Source organism: Pecten maximus, chromosome 8 (genome assembly GCF_902652985.1).
Source record: "Pecten maximus chromosome 8, xPecMax1.1, whole genome shotgun sequence".
In the NCBI taxonomy this organism is placed as follows: Eukaryota; Metazoa; Mollusca; class Bivalvia; order Pectinida; family Pectinidae; genus Pecten; species Pecten maximus.
The window spans coordinates 27,725,591-27,740,078 of NC_047022.1; positions in this window are offsets into that span (position 1 = coordinate 27,725,591).

Genomic DNA, 14,488 nt, shown 5'->3' on the forward strand with positions numbered 1-14,488 from the left:
ATGATAGGTAAAACCGTCTGATACGGCAGCGATTTTCCATAACCTGTCGGAAGAACAGCTATGCAGTCTTTGCCTTTCAAAATTGTATCCAAAATCTCTCTCCGCTCTTTCTTCATTCTGTTTACGTTGAATAGTTTCAAAACCTCCCGAATTTCATCTTCCTCGCTTCGCTCCCGCCGCCATGTTTACATTCGTCAACCAACCGCCGTTTAAAAGGAACGTTTTGATTGGCTGTTGATTTTCGAGTTATGGAAATGTTAAAGGTCATCTGCACATGACCTCCTGTTGGTCGCTGTCAGATCCTCAACACGATAGTATTAGGACCTGTATTTTAATCAGATTGGGAAACGCCGGTATTTTTCTGGGAACAAAGTTCTACCCACTGAATGTGAGATACTTTAATAAAAATTTGTCGGGATCATCATACGAGTACCCTGCTAATTTTGTAATTTCACTTTCCCCGACGGGGTAGAAAATGGTAGTACATACTGGGAAGGCTTTTTTTTTTGGTTTGGTTTGGTTTATTTTGTTTAACGTCCTATTAACAGCTAAGGTCATTTAAGGACGGCCTCCCGTGCGTGCGACATGCATGCGTGTGGCGAGTGCGTATGTGTGTTTTGGGAGGCTGTGGTATGTTCGTGTTAAGTCTCCTTGTGATAGGCCGGAACTTTTGCCGATTTATAGTGCTACCTCACTAAAGCATACTGCCGAAAACACCCAGCAGCACACCCTATCCGGTCACATTATACTGACAACGGGCGAAGGCTGCATGACCCAATTCTGGTGAACCCGAGGTTCAGTATGCGGCATATTAACCAGGATATATTCGTTAGGGTGTGACATGTTTGACGACTGCTTACAATTATCTGTCGCCTCTACACTTTTACACATGAGTTCACCACGGGAAAGACAAGATTCTTCCAACAAATAGTGAATTAGCACTATGTAAGTTCGATCTGGTCACCGGTTGAGATTTCCGGAATTTGTAAAAATTGAATTAACACATTATTTCTTAGTTCTGTATCATAATATTGAATTGAATATGACAATAAATGTATATCAACAATTTATCTGCCAAATTGAATACCGATATTTTAACAAATTCTGCTGCAGCTTACCGGTCGGTAGTTTCTCTCAGATCCGTTTTTTTTTCTTGTATAAAGTTGATATATTGGGGTCCTTCCAAGCAGAGGGTACTACGCTTTCAAAGGTCGGTTGAAAATTATACTTAATGGTTTGTTTCATATGCATAGGATGCATTTGATATGGAATTACCGGAATTTATTACAATCCAGCATTCATTCATGTACATGTAACGTAGAGATAATGAGCATCTATAGGTTAATAAGAGTGTTGTACCTGTCCCTCTGGTACGAGTATTTAGATATATAAAACACATAATTGAAAACGATGGCACATTAAACAGTCAAATAATATTTACTGAATGACAACAGTACAATAAAGACTTCCACACTCTTTCACACGACTGCTACGCAGACTTGATAAAGTCCTACATTATATTAAACACCACATCTTCTCCGCCACTATGCTTACCTAAACACACGGCCACTACAACGAAGGTGAGAGACAGGATGCACGACTGGTGTTCAAGTCACTCTCTACCCGATACTTGAAATGCATATACATTAGATAGCCACGATATCCTATCACATGGGCCAATCAAAACACACGTAGTATACTACCCACAACAGCCAATCAATACCCAGCTGTCATTCACACAACGAAAGTTTTAGAAACTAACTACCCGTATAATAAACATGTAAGTATTACTCACCGTACCTTCTCTCTTACACTAGCTATCCTCATTGACATACAAACAATCCATATGATATCGTATACATGTATAACGTTATCGGTTGTGCATACATGTTTGTAGTTTCAATACTGGTAAAACAACCGTTCTAATCGTTGCCATGGAAGTCGATCCGATCACGAATGCACCGACAAAATGAAATATGTAATTGTATGCACATCATGCCGTTTTTTCGTAAAACTACATTCATACATCATATTGAATGATGCTGTTGTATCATATCTGATCACTTTGAAAATACGAAAACTAAAAAAATAAACACTGAATGAAGCCTTCGTGCCAACCAGTGCAGACACAACGCGGGACCTGTAACAAAGTGACGTCATCGGAATGTACAACAATGTATCTATATTCTACATGAATTCACTAATAAGCAATAGATTTATGAGCAACATTACCCTCATGCGCAATGTTCTGCATTTCTGTACTCATTTCTCAACAGTAACTCAGGCACGGACAAACCACATAGTGTCCAAGATGCTTAACATCCCTGCTTTTTTCCCCCGAGGCTTTTGATGCAAAACTTTCCCGACATCTTTGACATTTAAAGATTATGGTGTTGCAGACCACAAAGATCTCGGAACAAAATTAATATTGCATGGCCAATCATTGTCGTCCTATTGTGTACTTAAGGTCCTTTCTGGCGATCGTGAAATTAATCCGGATCGTAGCCCTTCCCCGGTTTTAGTTTTAGACCCTGCGCCCAGTTCGGCGACAGCAGTGTTCTCGTTGCTAGGCTTCATGATGTGGTCTATGTTCCGTTAACAAGGATTATGTGTGTCCCCTTAGAAGATTATATATAGGAATTATCTAGTTACGTTTTCACACTTTCGTGTAGACTACATTACTATTATGGTCGCCATAATCTTCGATTTTATGCCTCAAATCTTTGAGCGTAAACAATAAACTGCCGTCGCCATTGATACCAAAAGTACTTTTCAAACGTTTGTTTCGGATGATCGTAACAGGTGAATAAAGTCTCTTTTTCTTCTTCCTAAACAACTTTATTCTTCCTAGTGTCTCCCTCGACACTGCCTCTTTTTCGCCTGTACTTGAACGTTCGGCCCTATGAGGAAGGCTTTGGGACCTGTTCTCTAGCTGAAAAATGGATGCTGCTACTCCTGCTTAACCCTCGTGATTTTGTTATATATATCATATACATGTATATATATTATTATAAACCATCAATTGCATATCCAGAATCAGTAATTGTGTACGTGATTTTTATCCGTCACCGGAAGTTGTTTACATGTTTAGTTTTTGAGAGAATAAAAATGGAAGGTACACAGAAACACATGTTCGACTCGACTCTACATCCGCTCAAAGCTAATCCCTAACATGGTGGAAAATCAAAATCGTCCCGAATGAAGCCATTGATGATGTGAATGACATGTTCGGTCATGGAACACATAGTTCTCGGATCATATGGTGATGATGGCATTGCATTCCACGATGATTCCTATGAAAATAATTGAACTTTTGAAAATCTATGAATTGGAATTTGTCAATATAGTCCCCACTTACGTGATTTAGGAAAACAAAGTCCATACCGATTCATAAAGCAGGTCATGCAAATGCATTTGATACCTCAGCTTAAACATAATCGTAAATGGCGTCGGTAATGGATTCACAGGAAGCGACAGGTAAAGAGAGAAATGTCATGTGAGCCTTGTGTTAGTGCGATACATAGTTGCGACAGTATTCCGTCCAACTTGTAATGTATATTGTTGAAAACTTGATTTTGGTACCACCCGACATTCAGACCAAACATCCGACACCTGTATCTCACACAATGCCTAGTTGTGGTAGTATTTCGTCTAAAGAGATGTTATCTATGCTTGTTCATAAAGTGCCTTCGACATTCCGTCAAAACGTCCAATCTCAAAACCTCAAGCCAGGGAATTTCCGAGACCAACAGTACTACAATTTATACCTACAGTTGACGATTTCGGATGTGATACAAGCCCGTTTGAGAGTAATCCTTCTTTCAACTCTCTTTTGGAGAAGATGACCAGTCAGCCACCGCGGAAATATTACAGCTCTTTATTCTCCGATAAGTGTACAATTTCCCTGTATGCCAACTTATCTGTTACCTGTGTTAGACTCATACTTAAGGTTTAGATAGATTTGTGATTGGTGACATTCTTTTGGAAAGTGAACATTTTAAACTTATCACAAGGAGACTAAACATGAACACACCGCAGCCTCCCAAAACACACATACGCACTCACCACACGCATGCATGTCGCACGCACGGGAGGCCGTCCTTAAATGACCTTAGCTGTTAATAGGACGTTAAACAAAATAAACCAAACTAAACCAAACGTCAATCATTAACGCTACTTAAGCCCAACAGTGCATGTCAGTGATACAAATTGACTCAATGTTACAAAGTTGGAAAATTGACTCTTGGTATCTTGTGATATTATCCATATTTTATTGTAATCGTAATCAGACATGCTAGATGTATATCATATTATTCTTTTGCATACTCAATTGATGGTTTTTCAAAATGTGTAAGGGTAAAATCTTGTTTTGCGGGGGGATGTTATATCATATACATGAATATATATTATAAACTATCAATGGCATATCAAGAATCCGTCATTTTGTATGTGATGTATGTCCGTCATCTGAATTTATTCCCATGTTTAGTTTTGAGAGAATAAAAATGGAAATTACACAGAAAGACGTGTTTGACTCCACTCTACACTCTCACAAAGTCGAAGAAAGTTAGTAAGAAAGAGGAGAAAAGATAAGATCCCAAATTTAGTCGCCTCTTACGATCATGCAACAATGCCTCACTTTTGGCCTTTAGTTGAGCGTTCGCCGCTGTGAGGAAGGCTTTGGTTCCGTCCCCTAGCCGAGACATACCAGAGTCTTTAAAAATGGTAGTTGCTGCTCCTGCTTAGCGCTCAGCATATTATGAGTGGGACGACTGGTTCGCCCATTGTTAGTATTATGTGACCGGGTGGGGTGTGCTGCTGGGTGTCTTCGGCAGTTTGCTTCAGTGAGGTAGCACTATAAACCGGCAAAAGTTCCGGCCTATCACAAGGAGACTTAACACGAACATACCACAGCCTCCTAAAACACACATACGCACTCATCACACGCATGCATGTCGCACGCACGGGAGGCCGTCCTTAAATTGACCTTAGCTGTTAACAGGACGTTAAACAAAATAAACCAAACCAAACTCACAAAGTCGATCCCTAACACTTTTGGAACGCCTGGCTCACCTGGTGTCTGTATGTGACCGGTTGGGATGTCCTGCTTTGTGATAAAGTGACATAGCTCTACAACGTCGACATCAGCTCCGGGCTATTACAAGGAGACAGCAAACTACAGCCTCCCAAATACTGCGAGACCGACCTTGAATGACCTTAGCTTGTTTAAAGGACGTTAAACAATACAAAACCAAACCAACCTTTTCCATGGTTCAGACATACATACTATGGTAGTTATTGAGCTTGCTAACCTAAAACAGTTTGGGAGTGGGGTAATGGTTCGACCGTTATCAGTGTACTGTGACCGGGTGAATTGTGCTGCTGTGTGTCTTCAGCAGTATGCTAAAGTGAAGTAAAAATCGACATCAGTTTCGTGATATCAGACGAAGACAAACGTACAGTAAACTCCCAAAATATACACACATGTATATACTACACACTCTGACAGAGTAGAGGGCTAGAGGCCGTCCTTAAATACTATTGATAGGACGTTAAACATTAAAAACAAAATCAAGCATATCAGACGAAGACAAACGTACAGTAAACTCCCACAATATACACACATGTATATACTACACACTGTCTGACAGAGTAGAGGCCGTCCTTAAATACTATTGATAGGACGTTAAACATTAAAAACAAAATCAAGCATAAGTAAGTGTATGTAAAACCCACAAGATCCAATGTCTATTGAGTACTGGACACAGATCTACCGAACGTGACAACGACGTTCGGAATCACTCCAAATCGATGTGAATAGATAATTTCGGCCCTTTCTATCGTGTTGCCGAAGACGCTGTCACATAACCGACGCCATCACATGGCGTTGGTTTAATGGTCATGTATGAATAATGTACTAACCTAATTGGACATCAATTGGGTCTGACCTATATAATACCGTAACCTATTCCGATCAATGAACCACGGGCATTGTGTCGTCGAAGATAAATGACCAAAGATGAAGATTCTGGTTATCAAATAGCCCAAGGGAAAATCGTGCGAGGACAAATAACTACGCAAATTGCTTTGAAATTGTTTCATTCTGAATAGTAATTTATTTCTTTCTCTAGGGCCGATGATGGAATAGTTTATTTTATAATAAACCTGAACAGCTTTCATTTTTGTAATTCGAAAATCACTTCGCTGGTTTAAAAAAAATGAAAAACTGACTATAGAATATCCAGAATTGAAGTTTTTTGCTATTATTCACCGAATTTTCAATGTGAGACGTTTCATTAAGGATTTTTGTAATGTTTTCTAATGATAGGAAGTGTTATTTGAGACTTTGAAACCTCTGGCCATCTCATGCCCTGATTGCTAATTTATGGATATATCAAAATAAATGCTCCTTTTTTTCTATGACTATATCATGTATTTGCTAATGCTGCCTGTTGTTGCTGTTTCTCTTCGGCAATATGCTTCAGCAAAGTGGCACTACACAAGTCGACATTAGTTCCGCGATATAACAAGAAGGTCGACACTATCATACCCACAAAGCCCTCATACAACACACATGAATCTCGTACAAACGAGAGGCCGATAGCTTTTATATAGTTAACAAAAATATGTTAAAGACTTGATTACTGATGTAGAAACGTATCCTGTTGGTTCTTGGCCAATGCAATCAAATAAAATATGTTTTAAATGTAAAAAGGTGCATTGTATGTAATGCATTGATTCTGGTCCTCGCGCTTCAATAAGTGAGAATCCGATGTTTGTGTATGGCCTATCAATTGGCGGAAATGACAATTTTGTCTCTGTAGCTAGAAGACCGGTATATATGTATAGCTGATTTAATCGCATGTGATTTGGTGTCTACATGTAGACTCCTCTTTTGCAGGTTTGCGCTTTCGGTAGGATTTCACGTCATGCAATTATTTCATACAAGAGCCCCTGGGCCTTATTGGCTATGATAGGTAATTTTTGAAACAAGGTTGGCTACATTTGACCCCTGTGACTTTAAAAGTAGGCCAAGGTAGTTTATCATATCGGTCCCAGTAAGGGAATTCTTCAAATCTCCATTCATTCACCCACGTAATGCTTACAAGTTCAAATGGTTATAAAAATGCGAAGGGCAACAACTCTGTAAGTTACATTGAATCAATCTAACTGTCATCAGATCTCTTAATGATATAAAACTACATACAAACTTTGATCAAAAGTAATTCATACTTAGCATATCCACAAGGCCATTTCTATGAAAGTTGCTTAAAAATCAGTCCCATTGATGCAGGAATAACTGCCATTTTCATTGATTAAAATAGCATAACCGGGCTAGGTCTTCTTTTCTCGGATTCATTGGGTAAAACATCTTATGATGTAAGTTCTAAACAAGTATTTCTTACATTCACAGCATAAACTCAAATATAGCATTAACTCATTTGTTGATTTAATCAAGAAGGAATTAAAGACTTTTCTATTGATGAAACGAGTGTTGTATATTGTCCTTGTTAACCGTGTGCCTATCAATCCGCAAGTCAATTCTAATTTCTAAAATCGTTTTAATTTCTGTTCATTCCGTCAACAACACAAATTAAAACAAAACAAAAAAAAAAAAAACCCGGGTTTAATGAGAAATTAGGAAAAAATAATAAAGAGGACGCTGAAGATATTTAAAGACATGATTCACAAATGCACCAAATAATTATGTTGAGTGAGTATGGATGCACGGAAGCACAGTCGAATATAAAAACACAAGAATTTTCCTGAAGAATTAGTGCATTTAAATCCGAGGCACACTACCTCTGATGTGCGTCACTGCTGTATATGGATAATAGTGTCCAATCATACATGTACATTAAAATACATTCCTCTGCTATTTATAGTCGCAATGAATAACAGCTTCCCAAGAAAACATCCTATATCTTGCAAAGCTTTGTCGTACACTAATATAGCGACCATAATGATGACAAATCTTACAAATTCCAATAGGAGAAAATAACTCTAAGAATTATTCAATAATCCAAGGTATATATGTTAATTTTACTGATTCATCGAAATAATGTTAGATGACAGTCACATAGATGATTTCAATTTCACTGAATATTAAATCAAACACTCGCACAATTCGTAATTGACTTCTCATCCAGGCGGAATGTTTTAGTACATATAGTTATTCCGGTCAGTCTGTTTACCATAGCTGTTGATAATATTAAAATAAAACATCACCCATCACTGTTATTATGGCGGTCTTCAATACTTTGACACAAGTTTATTACTCATTACCCCGGTTTTATCCCTATCACGAATATAGTTTCTTTCTTCGGTTTCAACCAAATACTTTGATATCTGTAGATAGAGGATGATCACCAAAGTATGATTTCGTTCTAAATCATATCCTTATTATCTATTTTTCTTTGACTTAAAATAGGTAGGGCGTAAGAATTGTACCTGCTGCCCCCATTGCATGATCGTAAGAGACGACAAAATTTGGGATCTTATCTTTTCTCCTCTTTCTGAAAAAACTTTCTTCTTCCTAATGTCTCCCTTGACAATGCCTCACTTTTGGCCTTAAGTTGAGCATTCGCCCCTGTGAGGAAGGCTTTGGGTTCTGTCCCCTAGCCGAGACATACCAGAGTCTTTAAAAATGGTAGTTGCTACTCCTGCTTAGCGCTCAGCATACCAGGAGTGGGACGACTGGTTCGCCCGTTGTCAGTATAATTTGACCGGGTGGGGTGTGCTACTGGGTGTCTTCGGCAGTATGCTTCAGTGAGGTAGCACTATAAATTGGCAAAAGTTCCGGAATATCACAAGGAGACTTAACACGACATACCGCAGCCTCCCAAAACACACATACGCACTCACCACACGCATACATGTCGCAGGCACGGTAGGCCGTCTTTAAATGACCTTAGCTGTTAATAGGACGTTAAACAAAATAAACCAAACCAAACCAAAATTAAAATAATGGCATTACGATCTCACGATTGCATGCGGAAGGCGTAAAGGATGGAAAGGCATAACGGATGCCAACTCCTTCAAGAAACATATATGTAAAAATGGTGGGTGTAACTTCCTGTGGCCCGAGGAGCGGAGCCAAAAAGAGGAATAATGTGTCAAGGTCAAAATTCAATTCGGGGTCAAAGCTAACTCTAAATAAAACAAAGATCAAGGTCAAATGTTTTAGGATAGGTACCAAATATATAACGCATTTTAAAGTCACAGCCTTTTGTCCGGCGTGTGCGTTGTGCGTCGTAAACAATTTACATTTTCAATTTCTTCTCAATTACAGAGACCTGATATTGGGTCTGTAGCATGCTGGGCTGAAGGGCTACCAAGTTTGTTCAACTGGATGACCTTGAACTTCATTCAAGGTCACAGGGGTCAAATATGCTAAAATCTTTAAACAACTTTTTCTTGATAACTGCCCTGCAGGTAGGGCGTAAGAATTGTACCTGCTACCCCATTGCATGATCGTAAGACTTCTTCCTAACGTTTCCCTTGACACTGCCTCACTTTTGGCCTTTAGTTGAGCGTTCGCCCCTGTGAGGAAGGCTTTGGGTTCTGTCCCCTGGCCGAGACATACCAGAGTCTTTTAAAATGGTAGTTGCTACTCCTGCTTAGCGCTCAGCATACACGGAGTGGGACGACTGGTTCGCCCGTTGTCAGTATAATGTGACCGGGTGGGGTGTCCTGCTGGGTGTCTTCGGCAGTATGCTTCAGTGAGGTAGCACTATAAATCGGCAAAAGTTCCGGCCTATCACAAGGAGACTGAACACGAACATACCGCAGCCTCCCAAAACACACATACGCATTCACTACACGCATGCATGTCGCACGCACGGGAGGCCGTCCTTAAATGACCTTAGCTGTTAATAGGACGTTAAACAAAATTAAACCAAACCAAACCAATCTTCTTGATAACCAAAAGCCCTAAAGAGCCAATATTAGGTCTGTAATATGCTGGGAGGAAGGGCTACCAAGTTTGTTCAAATAGATGACTGACTTTCATTCAAGGTCGCAGGGTCAAATATGCTAAAATCTTTAAACAACTTATTCTTAATAACCAGAAAAACCAATATTAGGTATGTAGCATGCTGTTATGAAGGGCTACTAGGTTTGTTCAAATGGATGACCTTGACCTTCATTCAAGGTCACAGGAGTCAAATGTAAAATATATCAAAACTCAGGGGCCTCTTGTTACTTATTGAATAGCGTAAGTGCCAGACTCGGTGCATCACATGCAATGAACATTGAATTTTAGACGCATTGGATTGTATTGACCTATGATACAGCTACTATAACAGAAAAAAAAGTCTTTTCGGATCCGTTTATATATACATGATTTCGAATTATCTAAAAGCAATCAGTCTGCCACAAAATGAGTAACTATAGGCACACTTATGAACCAACTAAACGTTGTCGGTCTACCACAAAATGAGTTACCATAGACACACTTGTGAACCATCTAAAAGTTGTTGGTCGATAGCATAAAATATGACTAACCACAGGCACATTTGTATTGATAACTATATACCATACATTTTTTTTACATATTTTAGATAGTTTGATTTTGTTTTTCGGTTCATGTATTACATTGTGCTAAATAAGGATTCTGCATATTGTTTACAATGGCAAGTATTACGAGTACGTCCATTGATCAATACGCTTACTTGTTATCCCCCGCGAAACGCGTTTGCGGGGGATATTAAATTGGGCTCCGTTCGTCCGTCCATCCGTGTGTCCGTCCGAGATTCTTTTCCGGGCTATAACTCCATAACCGTTCAACGCAGCTCCTTGAAACTTTCTGTATATAACAGACTAGTGCCCTAGTTGTGCCTTTTGCTATTGCGGACCTTCCATTTTCGGTATTTTTTCTGTCACCATGGAAACTTAATCAAAAATACCAAATAACTGTTTCCTTTTGTTTCCGGGCTATAACTCAAAAACCGTTCGACGCAGCTCCTTGAAACTTTCTGTATATATCAGACTAGTGTCCTAGTTGTGCCTTTTGCTATTGAGGACCTTCCATTTTCGGTATTTTTTTCTGTCACCATTGAAACTTAATCAAAAATACAAAATTACTGTTTCCTTAATAACTGTTACTTTGAACTTGATATATACATGTATTTGGGTTTTCATACCAACTGCGGGTTGCGGGGGATAATGCCAAGCTTTGCGGATCCTTGTTTAAATTATACTTTGCACTGAAATGAATGTCCGCCAATTTAGTATCTTTACAGTATTAGGATAATAGGCCAAAAAGAGAGTAAGCTAAATGTATAGGGATTGAACGGTATGTGTATTGCGTTCACGGTGGTATGAATGCAATGTGATACAGACATATTTTATTTAGCGCGTGAGCGCTAGATATTGAATATATCTGTATCCATGTACGTTCATACAACATTTTAGCCCACCTGGACCAATGGTGCGGCGTCCGTCGTCCGTCCGTCCGTCGTCCGTCAACATTTGCTTCAAATCTCTACTAGTCAAAAAGTTCCTATTGGATTTTGACCAAATTTGGTCAGAAACATCCTTGGCAGAAGGGTATAATATTTTGCATAAAAGGTGACTCTGACCCCCGAGGGGCCAAAGGGGCGGGGCCCAATAGGGGAAACAGAGGTAATTCCTTCAAATCGCTACTTGTCATAAAGTTATGAATGGATTTGAACCCAATTTGGTCGGAAACATCATTGGGGAAGGGGAACAGATTTTGCATAAATGGTGACTCTGACCCCCGAGGGGCCTAATGGGCGGGGCCCAATAGGGGAAATAGAAGTAATTCCTTTAAATCGGTACTTGTCATAAAGTTATGAATGGATTTGAACCCAATTTAGTCACAAACATCCTTTGGGGGAGGGGAACAGTTTTTGCATAAATGGTGACTCTGACCCCCGAGGGGTAGGGCCCCATAGGAGAAATAGTGGTCGGAAACATTGGGGGAAGGGGAACATATTTTGCATAAAAGGTGACTCTGACCCCCGAGGGGCCCCATAGGGGAAATAGAGGTGATTCCTTTAAATAGCTACTAGTCATAAAGTTTTGAAAGGATTTGAACCCAATTTAGTCAGAAACATCATTGGGGGAAGGGGAACAGATTTTGCATAAATGATGACTCTGACCCCTACGGGGCCAAAGGGGCAGGCCCCATAGGGAAATAGAGTCAATTCCTTCAAATTGCTACTTGTCATAAAGTTATGAATGGATTTGTACTCAATTTGGTCAGAAACATTATTAGGGGAAGTGGAACAGATTTTGCATAAATGGTGACTCTGACCCCCGAGGGGCCAAATGGGTGGGGCCCAATAGGGGAAATAGAGGTAATTCCTTTAAATCGCTGCTAGTCATAAAGTTATGAATGGATGTTCTAAAATCAATTCTTGAGGTCTTTCAGACCCTTAGAGAGTCTGGACTTCGTCATTTCTTTAAAGCAGTTGGGATCCCTACACCATAACCATATATAGCATTGTTTGAGATTGACAAATAAAACGAATTGAACATGAACATTATTTTGACATTTGGTCTAATCCAACCAGGTGAGCGATACAGGCCCCATGGGCCTCTTGTTTAATATATTTTACGTTTTCAATTCATTAATATGTTCACAATCCATAATTTCCGTGTCAGATTAACTATGGTTGTCAAGCACAGCGGGTATGGACAAAGATATAGTAGTGACGTGGTCAATTGTTCTATAGGAACTGTACGCATCAGCCATTTGTTAGTTTACCTCGTGGAGAAGTTAAATACTCGCTGGCCGAGGTAAGCCTCGGCAGATCATTATGAGGCTGAAGTCTGTTGACAGCAAATTCAAACTGTTAAAATCCAGCCGAAACTTTCGTAACGAACCATCATTCAAAGGTATATCGGTTAATGAAGATCTCACTAGATATCGCGACGAATTGGCCTTTCTGGCAAGGAGACTTGTCAGAACTAAATCTATTCTTCAGACATGGACAACAAATGGAAAGATTTTGGTAAAGGACAAGTCTTCCAGACTACACACTATACGAACTGAGCACGACTTGGTGCCATTTGGTCATGTCATTGACATGCCAAATGATCACCCTATGTAAAGGCTTATGCCAATCTTGCGGTTAATACATCGGTGTTAGAATGGTAGAGGGATTATTCTGGACTGTTCGCCCCTCTTTCATTGCACCAATTGACCAAATCTTAGTTTTGTGACGTAATAAGTTGTGTCTCAGATCATATTAAAAATATTCACTTTGTTCGTTCCATTCTTATTATCATCTTCACTTGAAATCCTCAATATATGTTACATATAAAATGTACATTTATTTTAAAATTATGGTACATTCACTTGAAATCCTTAATATATGATACATATAAAATGTACATTTACTTTTTTACTACCAATCAGTTAATATATGATTCATTGGAAATGATCAAGTACATCGTAAGCTACGTGTTTATCTCAAGCAATGATGGTTGTTCTATTAATTGACAAATTATGTATGAAAGAGGTAATTTATATTTTAATACTATCACCATACTGTATATAAAATGCTATGTTATTATAAACACCAGATATGGAACTTTCATTTATTCGAAAATGTATTACAAAATGAAATTCCATTCGTACTTCTATAATGGTTTAATCATTATTCCTGATTATCCCTGAAGGCTGATACCCCTTGTATAAGTTTGTGAAATATTACAAAGGTGAAGTCAACGACTAACTCGCCTGACCTTATCCGTTTATCTTTTATCCTGAATTTCAATATAATTATTGTTTCAATAGTTTTTGAAGTATGATGCATATGCTTTTGTTTTTTATCCTTCTGGAAGTTATAATGACATACTTGCTCCCAGTTTAATACCAATCACATAAAATGCAGTTGTATGGGGTTTTGTTTGGGTTATTTTTCTTGATTCAGAAATATACAATTGGTGTGTTCATTGAAAATTATCTAATGTAACGTGAGGTACCATTATACCGCTGCAACAATATTTGGTCTCATAATTATACATTTGAAATTGTGTGTCTATTCATAATAATTGTGTTGGTCATTTTTGAACTAACACATTTTACTAGTGTTATCTTAAACTGTAATAGAATACTCCATTATGTGATCCTTTTGATCATGATTCGTCTGAAATTTAATACTATCACTACATACTTATCTCATATATCATTATGTGATTTCATAGAAACATTTATGAAACCGTCTGATTCATTCATAAATTTATCATAAAAATGTAACCAAGCCTTCGATACTAGTGCTTTTATCTTTGTTTAGAACTAGATATATATGTATGATAAAATATTCTACAGTGTGGTACATTTCATATTAATCTTCCTAATTTGATCGGAACTATTAGGATAAACGTCAAAGTAATAAGGTGTACATATGTAAATACTTTATTTTTTCTTTCGCGTTTCATTATGTTTGACTTGAGCTTTGTACATCCACAGATAAGTATGTTGTGTAATATGTAGTCATGAAATGTTTTAAATGGG